General features: G+C 44.2%; 1 long non-coding RNA gene across 1 annotated transcript; it reads left to right on the top strand.

Annotated features, from left to right (window-relative positions):
- Nucleotides 1–5,857: 5,857 nt before the first annotated feature.
- LOC129382973 (uncharacterized) lies at nucleotides 5,858–13,758 on the top strand. The gene is made up of 3 exons (XR_008610938.1): nucleotides 5,858–6,090; nucleotides 9,115–9,293; nucleotides 13,694–13,758. It is a non-coding gene; the product is annotated as an uncharacterized lncRNA (long non-coding RNA).
- Nucleotides 13,759–14,559: the final 801 nt, after the last annotated feature.

Below are 14,559 nucleotides of genomic sequence, written 5' to 3'. Positions count from 1 at the left end.
ATAATTTCATGGTCGGCTAAAAGAACATGTTACCATAACTTGCCAACCAGTTTCTTCAGCTCAAAGCACAGGTATTAAAACACTCAATATTACATGCATTATTTGATTCGATTTGATTTATTCACTCGCAGGGGGGTCTGCGTCAGCAGGCGCTTGGTGTGCTGCGACACCACGTACCCGAGCACACGAGGGTTGGGCCCTCCCGCGTGTAACCGTGCGCAGCTTAGTCATGTCTGGGGAAAGGGAGTTCCTGGGGGTTGAGCCGATGCCTGGTGTTCGTAGAGTCACTGGAAAAATTTCAGAGTACCGCAAAGGTCGGGATTTAACTGGCAACACTGAGCGGCCACCACCATATATACCTTCCAAGCCGACTACGTCGCGGAAAGGCCGCCGTGTTGGAAGAGCTTGATATTCGCTGACACATCGGGTTGAGTGTTGTACAAATACTTTGTGCCCGGAGATAATGGTTGCTAAGAACGAAACGAAAATATTCTTTTGTGCGAAGTAATGCAGCCGGTGGTTGTTTTCCACGCCAATCGTGTTTACTGCTGGAACTGTACTACGATTGTGGGCAGCAGCTTAGCGCTGCTATAGGGAGCTTATGCACGCGTTTTTCCCCTTCCGTGGAGCGAGCTACGAAGGGAACATTTCGTCACTTCGAGCCGCAACGAGGCAAGCTTGTGCCTTTGGGCATGAACATCCTAGAACGCCGTCGGTTTCTATTGAATGCTTCCAAGCAGGACGAAACTAACACCTGACTGTGTCACAGGTACGTACGTTCATTGTATAATTTCACAAGCTAAATCGGATACATTTAATTTAGTTTGTAATCGGATACCGTGCGTTCTCGACTCTGCCGGGCGACTTCGTCCGCCGTATACGCACGACACACTGCGACAGCCGTGTGCGCACCGGTGTTTGGCCGTGATCGTAAGACGAAGGCGTAAAAACCAACTTCGATGACCATTTTGCGCACTAAATCTTGTGGAAGGCCAATATGAACCATTTGCGTGATTACAGCAACGTATATGTACTTCTGTACACTGATAATGAGCGAGAGTTTGCAACATTGCGATTTATGAACGCTGTTGTCTAGTGCGCTCCCCATGAGCGGCTACTATTCTCAACTTATTTATGGCTGTTTTCTTAGACTGCGAAGATTTGCTGCCTGTGTAAAAATAAAGGCAGGAACGCCCGCTGCCTTTTTTTTCTAACTTTTTTTTTCTAAGTTACATGGGCGATGTATAAAATTCTTGTGTTTTTAGGGCGGTTTATGTAACGTGCATAGTGACAGAGTGAAACTAAAGCTACTGGGTGTTCTGTTGTGTTGTATTGTTATGCATCAAGCACAACATTATTGGATGCACCGTAGCATTTCAACGTAAAACATAATATGTGTGCTGACTTCAGTTCATTACATGTGCTCGGCTTACAAGCTCAAAATTTGAAGCATGTGTTGTGAATATCACCTGGCCGTTGGTTTCGAGCTCAAGATGCGTATGTATAAATGAGCAAAGGATAAGTGGAAAAAATGAAGTATCATGGGCCTCGTATTGACCAAATTTTAAGAAAGGACTCTAATGTGTCAGATTCTGCAGTGTTGTGTGTAGGTGACCAAAGGAAAATAATTCAAAAGATGAGTTACTTGATATTACATGCATGCAGTGTTTGGTAATATTTCCTTAAATGTCATGTGTATACGTCAGTTTCATTTGTAACATATATCCAGGTACAAATTACACATTCAATGAAAGCAAAGTAGTAAACAATATGAGCGCTTTTTGTACGGTAAGTGATAGCCACCTTGCATACATTTGCTTTGTTGGTTGGTTAGTTTGGGTTTAATGGCACAAAGGTAACTAAGGCCATGCTGCACCAGACACAAGACAAAATGAAATGTAACGTTAGAGTAGGTAAACCTGTATTACATTATAGTTGGTGCAAATCACCAGTTTTTTCTAAAAAGTCCAACAGGTTAGCAAATGGCACTAGGGGGTCATCTGCTAGTAATAGGCCAGGGTGTAATGGAGTGTGCAAATTATATAGTGTGTAAAAACCTCCGTCTCAGTGTTTCGATGTGTGGACATGTTATTAGGATGTGTATGACTGTAAGAGGTGCAAGGCATTTTTCGCAGGTTGGCGGGTTTTCTTTTCGGAGGAGGAAATTGTGCGCCAAATGTGTATGTCCAATTCGAAGTAGACACAACATCACCTCATAGAACCGTTGCTTGTGACTGCATGATTTCCATTCGCCAATTACAGCTTAAATAAGATGTAGCTTGTTTTCTGTACAATGGTCCCATTCGTGTTTCCACTTTGACGTTAAGCCCTTTTAATCGCATGGATACTATCTTTATATGGAAGTGTTGCGTTTATTATGTCTTTGTACGCTGCCATTGATGCGCATCTATCCGCTGCTACGTTACCCGGTATACCAACATGGCTTGGTACCCAGCAAAACCTAATTGACCTGCCGTATTTGTTTATTGTGATCATGTTTAAGATATCCCCTATCAGGGGTTCACATTCGGATTTCATGTGAAGAGCCTTCAGCGTGCTTAATGAATCAGTGTATATGATTGTGTTTTCGTGTTTTTCAGCGATTATCTTTTTAACCACAGTCCATAATGCATAGGCTTCAGCTGTGTAGACAGAGGCGTTCTGTGGCAAACGAATACTTCTTTCCCAATGCTCTGTTACGGCCCCCACACCCACGTGTTCTTTTGTTTTAGAGCCATCAGGTAAAATGCCATGTAATTTTGATATTTGTCCCGTAGAAAGCGGAATTCTTGTATAATGTGTTCGTGTGGGGTGTCTTTCTTGTTTAAATGTGTCGATGTCCAATCACATAACGGTGCGAAATCGTGCAACGGGGGCAAACGCTGTGGTTTCCTCGCAACCTGAACCACTTCGCGAGGAATGTCATAATCCCGAATATATTCCTCATATCGTAGGACAAGCGGCTTAATCATGTTAGGTTTGTTTGTATAGTGTAAGCGTGAGTTACACTATGTGACAATGTTCAAGCATATGTGTTGTGGTGAGGACTGAATTCTGAGTGCGCAAGAAGAAGTTAGTAGCACTCTGCGCTGCTGTAAAGGTGTTCCATTACAGTCAACATACAAACTCTGGACAGGCGATGTTCTGTAAGCGCCACTTGCCAGTCGTAGTCCGAGGTTATCAACTCGATCAAATCGACGGACGTAAGACTGTCTGGCTGAACCGTATATGATGCTACCATAATCTAATATGCTGCGCACCAAAGTACGGTAGATGCGTAGCAGGCCTTCACGGTCAGAGCCCCAGCGCTTCTGAGACAGGACTTTGAGGACGTTAAGTGCATTGTTCGCTTTTATTTTAAGGCTCTTTATGTGAGTGAGAAAGTTCAACGTTTTATAAAACAAAACACTCAGAAACTCGTGTTCTTGTTTTACGGGTAGCGTGGCTTCTTGTAGCTTAAAGGTGGGATCTGGTTGTAGGCCTCTTTTTTGTGTAAAGACAACACTAATAGTTTTTTCACTTGAGAAACGAAAACCGTTTTCAGACGCGCACTGCATTAGTTTGTTTAGTGTAATTTGAACTTGCCGTTCGCAGGATGTCAGGTTCGATGCACGACACGCAATTTGTAGATCATCCACATGTAATGAATGTATTACAGAAGATGGAATTACCTTATTGACGGAGTTCATTTTCACCACAAACAATGTTGTGCATAATAAGTATCCCTGTGGTGCACCATATTCCTGAATGAATACACGGGACAGCACCGTTCCCAAACGCACTTGGAATGTTCAGTCGGACATGAAATCGGCTAGACATTTAAGCATTCTACCGCGGATCCCTAAATCCGCTAAGCCCCTTAAAATACCAAACCTCCATGTTGTGTCGTACGCCTTTTCTAAATCAAAGAAAACAGTGAGACAATATTGCTTGTGCAGAAAGGCCGCACGTATCTCGTGTTCTAGCCGGACTAGGTGGTCGAGCAACCTTTCTCGTACCCACACTGATGGCTATCTAGCAGGTTTTCCGTTTGAAGGACGTATGTCAATCTTATGTTTATAATAGATTCATAAGACTTTGCAAGGCAACTTGTCAGTGCTATAGGCCTGTAGCTGGTTCCTGTTGTGGGAGGTTTTCCAGCTTTCAAGAAAGCGATAATGATGGCTTTCTTCCACTCTTTCGGCATTTTTCCCGTTTCCCAGATTATATTTAAAAAACGAATCAAGGTTTCAACTGCATTAGGAGATAGATGAGCGAGCATTGCGTAATGTACTCTGTCCGGACCAGGTGCTGTTTTTTTTGTCAGTGGTCATTACTCTATTGATTTCCGGTAGTGTTAAGGGGGCATATATGATCTCCCTGAACTTCCAGTGCTCGGAAGTTTGAGTTTTTCCGCTGATTCCTTATATTTTAGAAATGCAGCAGACTAGTTTACCGAGCTTGATATATCATGAAAATGCTGCCCTAATATGTCTGCTTGTTCAACTAAATTTGTTTGTGTGTCTGGGGGTGAAAGTGTGGGTATCGTGTAAGGAGCGTGGTCGCCTCTAAACTTACAAACCTGATCCCACATTCTTTTGGAAGTTATGGAGCTATTTATTGACGAGACATAATTTTTCCCGGACTGTCTTTCGGCTTGTCTGCGTGTGTACCTGGCTTTCGCTTTTGCTTTTTTGAAAGAGTAGATTAGCTTGTGTTGGATATTGCCGAAAGATACCCCCACGCTTTGTTTTGTAGTTTTTGTCTGCGTACATTCCTTCGTCCACCAGGGTTTTAGGCTTTTTCTTAGGAAGCCAGATGATTGTGGGATTGTTTCTGCTGCTGCAGCAAGTATACAGGCGGTGATATTGTCATTCATTTGCTCTATGATTAACTCATATATGTTATCCACAGTGGCTCTTTCAGTAAAGAGAGGCCAGTCTGCTAGATGGAGTTTCCAACGGGGTGGCCTCAGTGGGATGGTAGGAAAAGGAGATGTTCTTTTAATGATAGCAGGCATATGGTCACTAGCATAGGGGTTCTCAATAACACTCCACTGAAAATCGCCAAAAAGAGATGGAGAGCACAGTGCCAGATCTAGGCAACCCATAGCTCCTGTGCTTGGGCAGTAGTAAGTTGCCGCACCGGTGTTTAAAAGGCATATGTCGTTTGTTAGGATAAAATCCCCTGGTGTCAGTTGTTTTACTACCCCACAACGTGTTATGTGAATTAAAATCACCGCCTATTAAAAATGGTTCAGGTAACTGGTCTAAAATTACTTCTACATCTCTTACGGTAAAATGTGAATGCGGGGGAATGTAAAATGAACAAATGGTGATGGTTTTGTGAGCTAAAACGGTGACAGCAATGGCTTCTATGTGAGTGTTAATGGGAACTTCTCTGGCTGCTATACCATCTGGCAGAACAATGGCTATACTATCTGACAGCCGGTTCGCATGAGTACGGTCGCGCCGTACTACAGTGAAACCTTTTAAAATGTTTTTTGTGTTTTTCGCCTAGGTTTGTTTCTTGTGCGCAGAGGGGCACAGGAGAGAAGTTTATTAACATGTCTTTAATGTCACCCAGGTTGTGTAAGAAACCTCTACAATTCCACTGGATAATAAAAGCCATTATGAAACTGAAAAGTAAAAAATGGTATTAGCGAGTGAATATGAGATAAGAAAGATTTTAGGCGACATAGACCTAAAGAAGGCTAATACAGGGGAGCGATAACCTTTAGGTTATCGCTTTCTTAGTTAAGGTGGTTATTGGGACTTTGTCCGTCCTTCCGCGCTCGAGAAAGCGCTTGTCCTTCGGCGTCGATGACACCAGGGATCTGGGGTCAACCTCCATCGCTCTCTCTGAAGCGCAGGTGGACTGAGAGTTCGGCGCCGAAACACGTGTCTCGGGCATTGCGGTTCGTGTGATATTAGGGCCCTGCGGGACTGGTGTCTGCAGGGCCTTCGAAGATGATGGAGGAGCACTGGCTGCTTCCACCACGAGGGCGGGAGGCGTCACTACGGGACCACTGTGCGTGGGCTCGCAGGACTCCTCGGGCCTCTGTGACGATGCCTCCACGTTCGTCACATCGGCATAAGTACGTTGCGAAAGGTATGGCAGTCGCTTTCTGGCTTCAAAGAACAAGATTTTTTCTTTAACAGTTAGTGCAATTACTTCTTTTTCTTTTTTCCAGCAAGGGCAAGACCGCGAGTAAGCGGGTTGATCTCTTTTGCAGTTACCACAATGTGGTGAAAATGTGCAATTCTCAGATTGGTAATCGTCGGAGCTGCATTTAGCAGAAGTTGTTTGTCTTCGGCATGCATGTGAAGCATGTCCAAACCTTTGGCACTTCAAACATCGTCTGGGGTTGGGAATATATGGTCTCACATTGACTTTAACATAACCTGCATTGAGTGAAGTAGGCATTACGCTTGTTCCGAAGCTGAGTATAACATGTTTGGTGGGGATTTCTTGGTCGTTTCTGCGGATTATTATTCTTTGTACCTTAGTAAAATTTTGTTCCTGGAAACCTTCCAGCAGTTCCTCATCGCTTAAACCAATAAAGTCTTCTTCAGATATTAGTCCGCTGCTTGTATTAAGTGTTCTGTAGGCTGAAACTGTCACTGTCGCGTCACTAGTAAGTTCAGAGAGCTTCTCTGCTTGATCTTTATCATTCAGTTCTAGGAGGAGGTCCCCCCTAGACATTTTTGAGGCTTTGTATGTCTGTCCGATTTTGTCTTTCAGGCATTTGGCTACCAGGAATGGAGAGAGCTTTCTAACAGGCGTGTTGCTTTCACTGTGGACTACATAGTATATGGGGAAAGATGGAGCGTTGCTACGAAAGCAGAATTGAAATGGTACTTCGGTGCGGCATCTTTTCAGACGCCGATCATAGACAACATACGCTTGCGCTGCCATAGGAAAATATATATGTTCGGCAACAGCGCCGACCACCTACCACTGAGCCCAACGACGGGACGCGGCAGAACTTGTGTTCAAGCCTGCACGACGCCAGCCGTACGCCTTCACTATAACATATGGTGTACCGAAGGTAGCATAGCCACACAAGGCTAACCCTTGCCGCCCTGGAGAAAGCAAGTAAATGGAAGAGAGAAGAAGACAGGAAAGATCAAAAAGTGACAGATAAAGACGAAGGTTTGAGGAGAGACAGGAAGAGGCGACTGCCGATTTCCCCCGGGTGGGTCAGTCCAGGAGTGCCGTCTACGTGAAGCGGAGGCCAAAGAGGTGTGTTGCCTCCGTCGAAGGGCCTTAAAGGTCCGAACACCCGGCATCGGCTCAGCCCCCAGGGTCCCCCTTTCCCCGGACACGGCTAAGCCGCACACGGCTACACGCGGGAGGGTCCAAGCTTCGTGTGCTCGGGTACGTGGTGTCGCAACACACCAAACGCCTGCTGACGCAGACGCCCATGCGGGGCCCTGCATCCATTTATTAACATCATATATAACATACATTGCTCTTTCATTTTGCCGACCACAAGCGTATGGCTTTATTCGTGAACAAAGGGCTGGTTGGCAATACTGTTTACAGAGAGACTTGCCGAAGAAAGAAAGGACGGGGAAAGAAGGATGGGACAAGTGCAAACAGACAAAGAAAGCTTTTATTCCAGAGACATACTCAAGGAGACCAACATGTCGGTGCTCACCGCTGTTGCAGAAAGCCTGTTTTAAAAGTTGTGCAGAGAATATGGATGACCCACTGTCCTCAGTGCCACAAAAGAACAGCAGAAAAAAGATATTTCAGATTTTGCCCTGCTTCCACCGTATCTGTCTGTGCCGAAATGGTAGCGGAAAAGTTCAGCACATGCATAGTCTTCATGGGCTCCCACTCCTCGCACAAGTTGTCAAGCCTTTACACACTTTTCAGCTGAAGTATGGTGAAAAAACTGGTTTGTAATATGAAGCATGCCACCAAGCTTGTTGAATGTGCAGCAGTCATGGTTTGCAAGCTCTCTCTGAGCTGACGAAGAGAACATGGTGCTTCACTTAATAAAAATAATGCTCAGTATTTGCATATGCACTGTAGGGCCTGTAGTTTTTATCTGCTGTACAGAAACACAGAGGTCTTACGACGATTAAAAGATAAGTTAGCTAGGGGGATTCTTGAGGCACCTCTCATTCACAGGTTGGGAAGAGACGCATGTCAGTGATAGATCTGGTGTTGGATTTTCTTCAAAGAGCACTTAGGTTGCTTAACTCTAGATAATATAGTTTTCATTTGACGTTTTAAGGTGATGCTTTATTCTTGTTTTTAATTTTGCTACTGGTATGAAGCTTTTACCTTTGCTTCTGATGGTTTGTGTTGTGATACAAATTTTTTTTATGTAATCACAAAACTTTCACCATTCCTGTTTTAAGTGTAGTGGCTGGGTGGACACATTCCTTTCCTTAATGCTATGGTCAATTAGAGCTCATCCGGTCCATCCTTCATCATCCTGTGTTTTTGAGTAAAGCCTCTCTGTCATATGTGATCATGAAGTAGGCACACCATGCGAACTTCAAAAATGGGCAGACTAAGACACTTTGGCAGCTAAAAACAAAGTGCACGTAAATGAGTGATAATGCTTTTTTTTTTCTTTATGGCACATAAGGCAAACGTGCTTATGCGGAAGAAACTTGGAAGTGGAGGTAGACCTGAAGTAGAAATGAAGACTGGCTTAGTTTTGCTTCTTCCGACTAAGAAACCGCCTGCAATATCCATCATGTACGGAAGCTACAAGTACTGAAGCCTAATGAATTTTATGATTTCTTTTCTCGGGTTTTAAAGATAGCTTTAACTAAGCTTCAATACGTGTGTTGCTTGGAACGTCACGATCTGTAATTACTATGCTAGCAAACTTGTTTCAGTTGCAGTGCCAATCACAATGGCAGTAAGGTGAAGCAAATACCCCTGCTGTAGCGCCCTCGGGCTAAGCGGGGTATACAATGACTAAAGAATAAATAGCAGTAATGGTGGCAGCAACTGCATTTCTTTGATACATTAAATTTTGATGGCACTGCAGAGGATGCTTTGCTATCTGTGAAAAGCTTTCAAAAAGCTCAAGGGATCAGTAGATACAGTTTGAGCTATGAAATCGTCTACCTTGTCATAAATCAACTACTCTGCATTACTCTGCAGCTGAATGGCACCGACAGAGACATAGGTAGCCAGCAGAGCACACGGAGGTCCTCATCTGGCACCACTGGGAAGGCACGGCATTGCACAAGAAAGGAACCTTCTTTGAACTCGTAAGAGCTGGCGCTGGTGACTGGTCCCAGGACCTTCCGCACAAGCCTTGTTTCCTAGCAAGTACGCAGGTGAGCCAGTTCCTCTTCATCTGCATGTTCCAATCAAACAGTCATTCAAAAAGTATACATCACTGACCTCACCTCCAGAAGCAAACACATTTGTTTCACCTACGGAACAGACTGTAGGCTGACACCACCAGTGTGGAAAATAAACAAAGTAGAAGCGCTGCAAACAGCACATGCAAGACTAGAAACACCTATCACTCCTGCAGTCATCTTGAACAGCAAATCGAGTTTGCTGTACAACACAAAGATAACATCTACCTAGTACTGAAAACACCATTTAAAAGTACCAACTCTTAAACAGCAACACCCTTGGTGTGTACGAACAAAAAAAGAAAATTAATTTTGTACATATGACGATGAAACTGCAACAACATGAACACCAGGAAACACCGATTGCACAATATCTCGTTAAAACCACATTAAAGTGTGATGTCATCCTTCTGAAGAATACAAAAAATAGCTATTGAAGCTACAAAGCCTTACATACAAGCCATAATAAGCAGAGTGAGCCAGTACTCTCATCCTAAGCACGGACCAGAACAGCTGCTCAAATACACTCGACATTTTGCCAAGATGACCTTATATGCAGCATTAACCACCACACAAATATGAATGTGTGCTTACAACCTGCTTAAACAATGCAATCCAAGAACATTTGAAACGTATCAAACTGCTTGAATAAATTTTAAACATATTATACCATGCATACAGCTTCTATGCAAAAAAAAAAAAACAACAGCAACCATGAACAGCACAAACTGGGTTAAGCTCACAACACTCCAGCAGGCATTTTCCCACATAGTGCAGCAAATTAAGCACTAGTGCAATGGCTAACAGGGACTAGACGAGACACAGGCATTCAATATCTGTGCCATCCGACTGCCCTAACACAAACTTGGTCAGGCTTGAAAAAAAAAAAGCGGAACCAGCTTGCAGTGATGAGCCAGGAGGAAAAAATAAGTAAGCCAGAAATAAATAAATAAATATTGCAAACTAGAATAATTTCTTCTTTGCCTGACTCTGGAGGCTGAACTCAGCATAGAACATCATATGTGACCAAATTCAAAACACATTTCACACCAAACACGCATGGCAGTTGTTATTAGAGGAGCACGAACACATAATTTTATTGCGTGTTTTCTTCTGTCAAACAATACGTTAGACAATAGAGTACATGGGTTAGCGGGTGGTATTTACCTACAGCCGCTAAATAATTTATAATTAAATTTCTTCTCTCATGCTGTTTCGATTTCATCGACCGAACAACGACTGTGATGTCAAGTTGATGTTTCGGTCACGTGATACACTAAAAAAATTAATATAATCGCTGATATGTAGTTTTAATTCACTGCGACATTTAATACAGCCTCTTCCAAGACCTGGAATGACGAAAAATGACCTGTCAGCGATTATATTAGTTTTTCTAGTGGATCACATGACGAAAACATCAACTCGACATCCCAGTCATCGTTCGGTGAAACCGGAACAGCGTCAAGAAGAAATTCAATTATAAATTATTTAGCGGTTGTAGACGAATACCCCAGGCTGCACCATGTGTACGAATGTCTAACACGTCGTTAGGAACAAGAAAACACGCAAGCAAAAATTTGGTGTCTATAGTCCTTTAAGGGTACCAAAGACAGTGTACCAAGCCCATATTACAAAAACACATCAGCCTTTTCAGCCTGAGACATATAAAACGTGGAATAATAGTACCCAACTGTCAATTTTTAGTGCAGTGCAACAACATATTGATATGGACACAGAATTTATGCTTGAAGAGCTAGACCATTCTTAACGTTGCAGCTCACTTCGCAGTTGAAATAGCTGTACGCATGCCAATACTTTTTGATCCGCACTTAGAGTTTTGTGCTGCTTTCTATTGCAGCATTTCATTTTTGTACGCAGTGCAAAGCGCAACGTACACAACGAAAATTCATGCGCAACTTTGTCTGCAGCATAGTGACATGCAGGAAAAACAGTGAAAGTGGGCTGCACGGCTGCAATGAGGGTTCTGACTTGATCAGCGTTGGTTTTTCCCATGAAAAGAGACTAGTCATTCTCCCTGAAGTATGTCTCCGCATACTCTGTGAGGTGCATAACATTTTCAGATGGTGTGCAAAGAGATTGCTTGTCTGGAATGTAGTTCTTGAGTGCCAAAACCTGTTTTCATTCTTTGCCGGCTGAGCCAATAAAGCTGTGCAGCTCTCACAGAGCTTCTGCTTTTTCATGGTGTTGCGTGCCACATAACGAGCGACCTACTGTACAGGCTGCTGTACTTCAGGCTCAAGGTCTCCTACTTCCTCTGGCATATCTACATTCTCTAGTTCTTCAGCCAAGTCAGGTCGGGAGGAAAGAAAATCTGTTAGCTGAACATAGTCATCAATGTCGTAAGGGCCATGCCTGCTTGGCTTAAAGAATTGTGTCAGGACAATGACTCTTAAGGTATACTTAATTTCCCGTGCCCTGGACACGGGCGACTTAACTCTTATCGTGTTAAATAGGTTCTCAAGCGCGTGTTGGCAATGCGATATATCTTTCATGCAAGTTACAAAACACGCTCCAGAGATTGAAATACAAATGCATTTCCGGGAACTCCAATACAAACACTCCTGCACGGAGTTCTACACAGACGCATCGAAGTCACGCGAGGGCGTGTCCTATGCAGCCGTCGGCCCATCCTTCTCGGTATCCGATGTACTGCATCCGGAAACAAGCATCTTTACGGCTGAGGCCTACGCACTACTGTCGGCTGTAAAGCATATAAGGAAAACAAAACTCAAAAAATCTGTTATATATACGGACTCCCTAAGCGCTGTGAAGGCATTGATGTCATTTTGTAAGCACAAAAATCCAGTAATCAACGAACTATATTCCGTCCTATGTAAAGCGTATATATGTAGCCAGCATGTCATCATATGCTGGGTGCCGGGTCATAGGGGCATCGAAGGTAACGTTCTGGCGGACCAGATGGCCACATCAATTGCATCGTATTCTGTTCATCCTACTGCTGCAGTCCCTGTCACAGATCTAAGGCCCTTCTTGCGCAGGAAACTGCGAAACTACTGGCAACGCTTGTGGGACAGGGAAACAAATAATAAGCTGCACGTAATAAAACCACAATTAGGGTTCTGGCCTTCTGCAATAAAATCACGCCGGACAGACGTCCTATTCTGTCGTCTTAGAATAGGACACACATTTGGCACCCATAACTTTTTACTCACCGGAAATGACCCTCCAACCTGTGGCAGATGCGGGGACAGGCTGACCGTGCTCCACGTCCTCCTGGAGTGTCGGAAAGCCGAATCTGAGAGAAGGAGACATTTTTCCTTAGCATACCGCCAACACATTCCTCTTCATCCTGTAATGTTTCTCGGTCCAGAACCGCTTTTTAATACAAACAGTGTCCTAGGTTTCCTCAGAGATGTTGTGCTACACGTTATTAGTCCTATACATTCGTAGCGCTTCCTCTCTTGAGAGGATGCCGCTGTGATAGTCATACTGTATAGCATATGCCTCCAGGCCCTTGTGTTTCAAGGGCTCTGGCGAGGCAGTAGTGCTTCAGGTAATTTTACTATCTCGCATATCTTTTATAATGCATCATTCTCTCACGATAGACTTTATTGCTCATAGAACATGTCATTATCATTACATAGTCTTATAGCAGATAGATTTTGCGCACTCTAGAGCGACTATTTTTAAGGCCCCTTTACAGCCGCGTCTCATCAACCTCATTGAACTCATAACAACATTGCGAATTCATCAACACTGGCTTGGCGCTCTTTGGCCACACCTGGCCCTTGCGCCAATAAAAACCAAACATTCATTCATTCAAGCGCGTGTTGGCAGAGGCGACTCAACAGCAGTAACTTCAGATTCTTGCTTTGCACATACAGTTCGCGTAAGTCCAGTGCAGTTGTAGTCGTTATTATGCCGCTCTCGACAGGCTTCCATGCTGCATTCGTCTTTCCCTTGTCAATGGTGCGGAGGTTCCTGAAGACCTCCATGAAGTCAGTCAGGAAGGTCACAGCTTCCTTTTCAGGGCAGAGGTCACTCAACGCCATGGTTAGCGTTCGAGATGTCATGAGGGAAAACCACTTGAACACCTGGTCCACGACCCATGCTGTCGTAAGGGTCTCTTCGTCCATTTTGCCCTGCTCGACCAGAAGCCGCAGGGCAGATGCTACTGCATGGTTAAATATAGCATATGCTGTGCCTACATTCATTTTTTTTCTTAATGGCTGGGATTTCAATGCTTTAACTTCAGGCGTGGAGCAAGCTTAAGGCTATGCTTCTCGTCAAGCTCGCATAGATGCTCCAGGTACTTCATGGATACCTGGAGAAGCAAATGATCATTGTCATTTTGCATGTGTAGGCTAATGTAGCATATTGTATGTTTGCAGGTGCCTGCCTCTCATGTACCTCACAATGGCCCTCACAAAGGCACTCTTCACTTACATGAATAAATAAATAAAACTAAAACGATATTTTTATTTATTTGAGCTGAATCCTATACATGCATCACGTTGAAGTAAATAATCTTCATTGCAGATGCAAAAGTCATAACATCTTTCAAATAATTAAAATCCATTGTGCACGCTATGTGGTGAACAGCAATGTAAGACGGTGTGAGACTCAGCAACATACCTCATTGGATGGGAACTGGTTCTTCCGCACCGTGTCGTCGTCTAGAAGGATTCTTTGTTGCCGAACCAGGTGCCCACGCAAGTTCTTCATCAGGTGGGGTGCGTCCGCAAGGAAATGGAGGCTATGGTCGTTTCCACATGGATGGGGGCAAGTGGTTCTAGGACGATCATACTTTGTGGCCATGATTCCACGCAGCCTCCAGATGGCTTGATTTCCTCCACCCATGTCTGAAGTAATGCAGTCCACCAGTATACAGATGCTTTCGCAGCGCCTGGTGATTTCAAATAGCAAGTCGAGTACCTTTGCTGCATCAAAGGATTCAGCTGGAATGAAAATAATATGCTGAAACATTTACTTTATTTTGGCACATTTCACTCATTGGTATATGCATACTGATGCTGCATTTATTGCATTATGCTGCTATTAGTGGTGCCTCTCACACGCTCCATACTTGACTGGCACACAGGCAACATAGCAGGGCGCACCCCGCAGGGGCGTCTACGTCAGCAGGCGTTTGGTGTGTTGCGACACCACGGACCCGAGCACACGAGGATCGGACCCTCCCGCGTGTAGCCGTGCGCGGCTTAGCCGTGTCCGGGGAACGGGGGATCCTGGAGGTTGA

The sequence above is a fragment of the Dermacentor andersoni genome, chromosome 3 (genome assembly GCF_023375885.2).
Source record: "Dermacentor andersoni chromosome 3, qqDerAnde1_hic_scaffold, whole genome shotgun sequence".
Taxonomy (NCBI): domain Eukaryota; kingdom Metazoa; phylum Arthropoda; class Arachnida; order Ixodida; family Ixodidae; genus Dermacentor; species Dermacentor andersoni.
The sequence above is the reverse complement of the archived record's forward strand: the minus strand, read 5'-3'. Positions and strand labels throughout refer to the sequence as shown.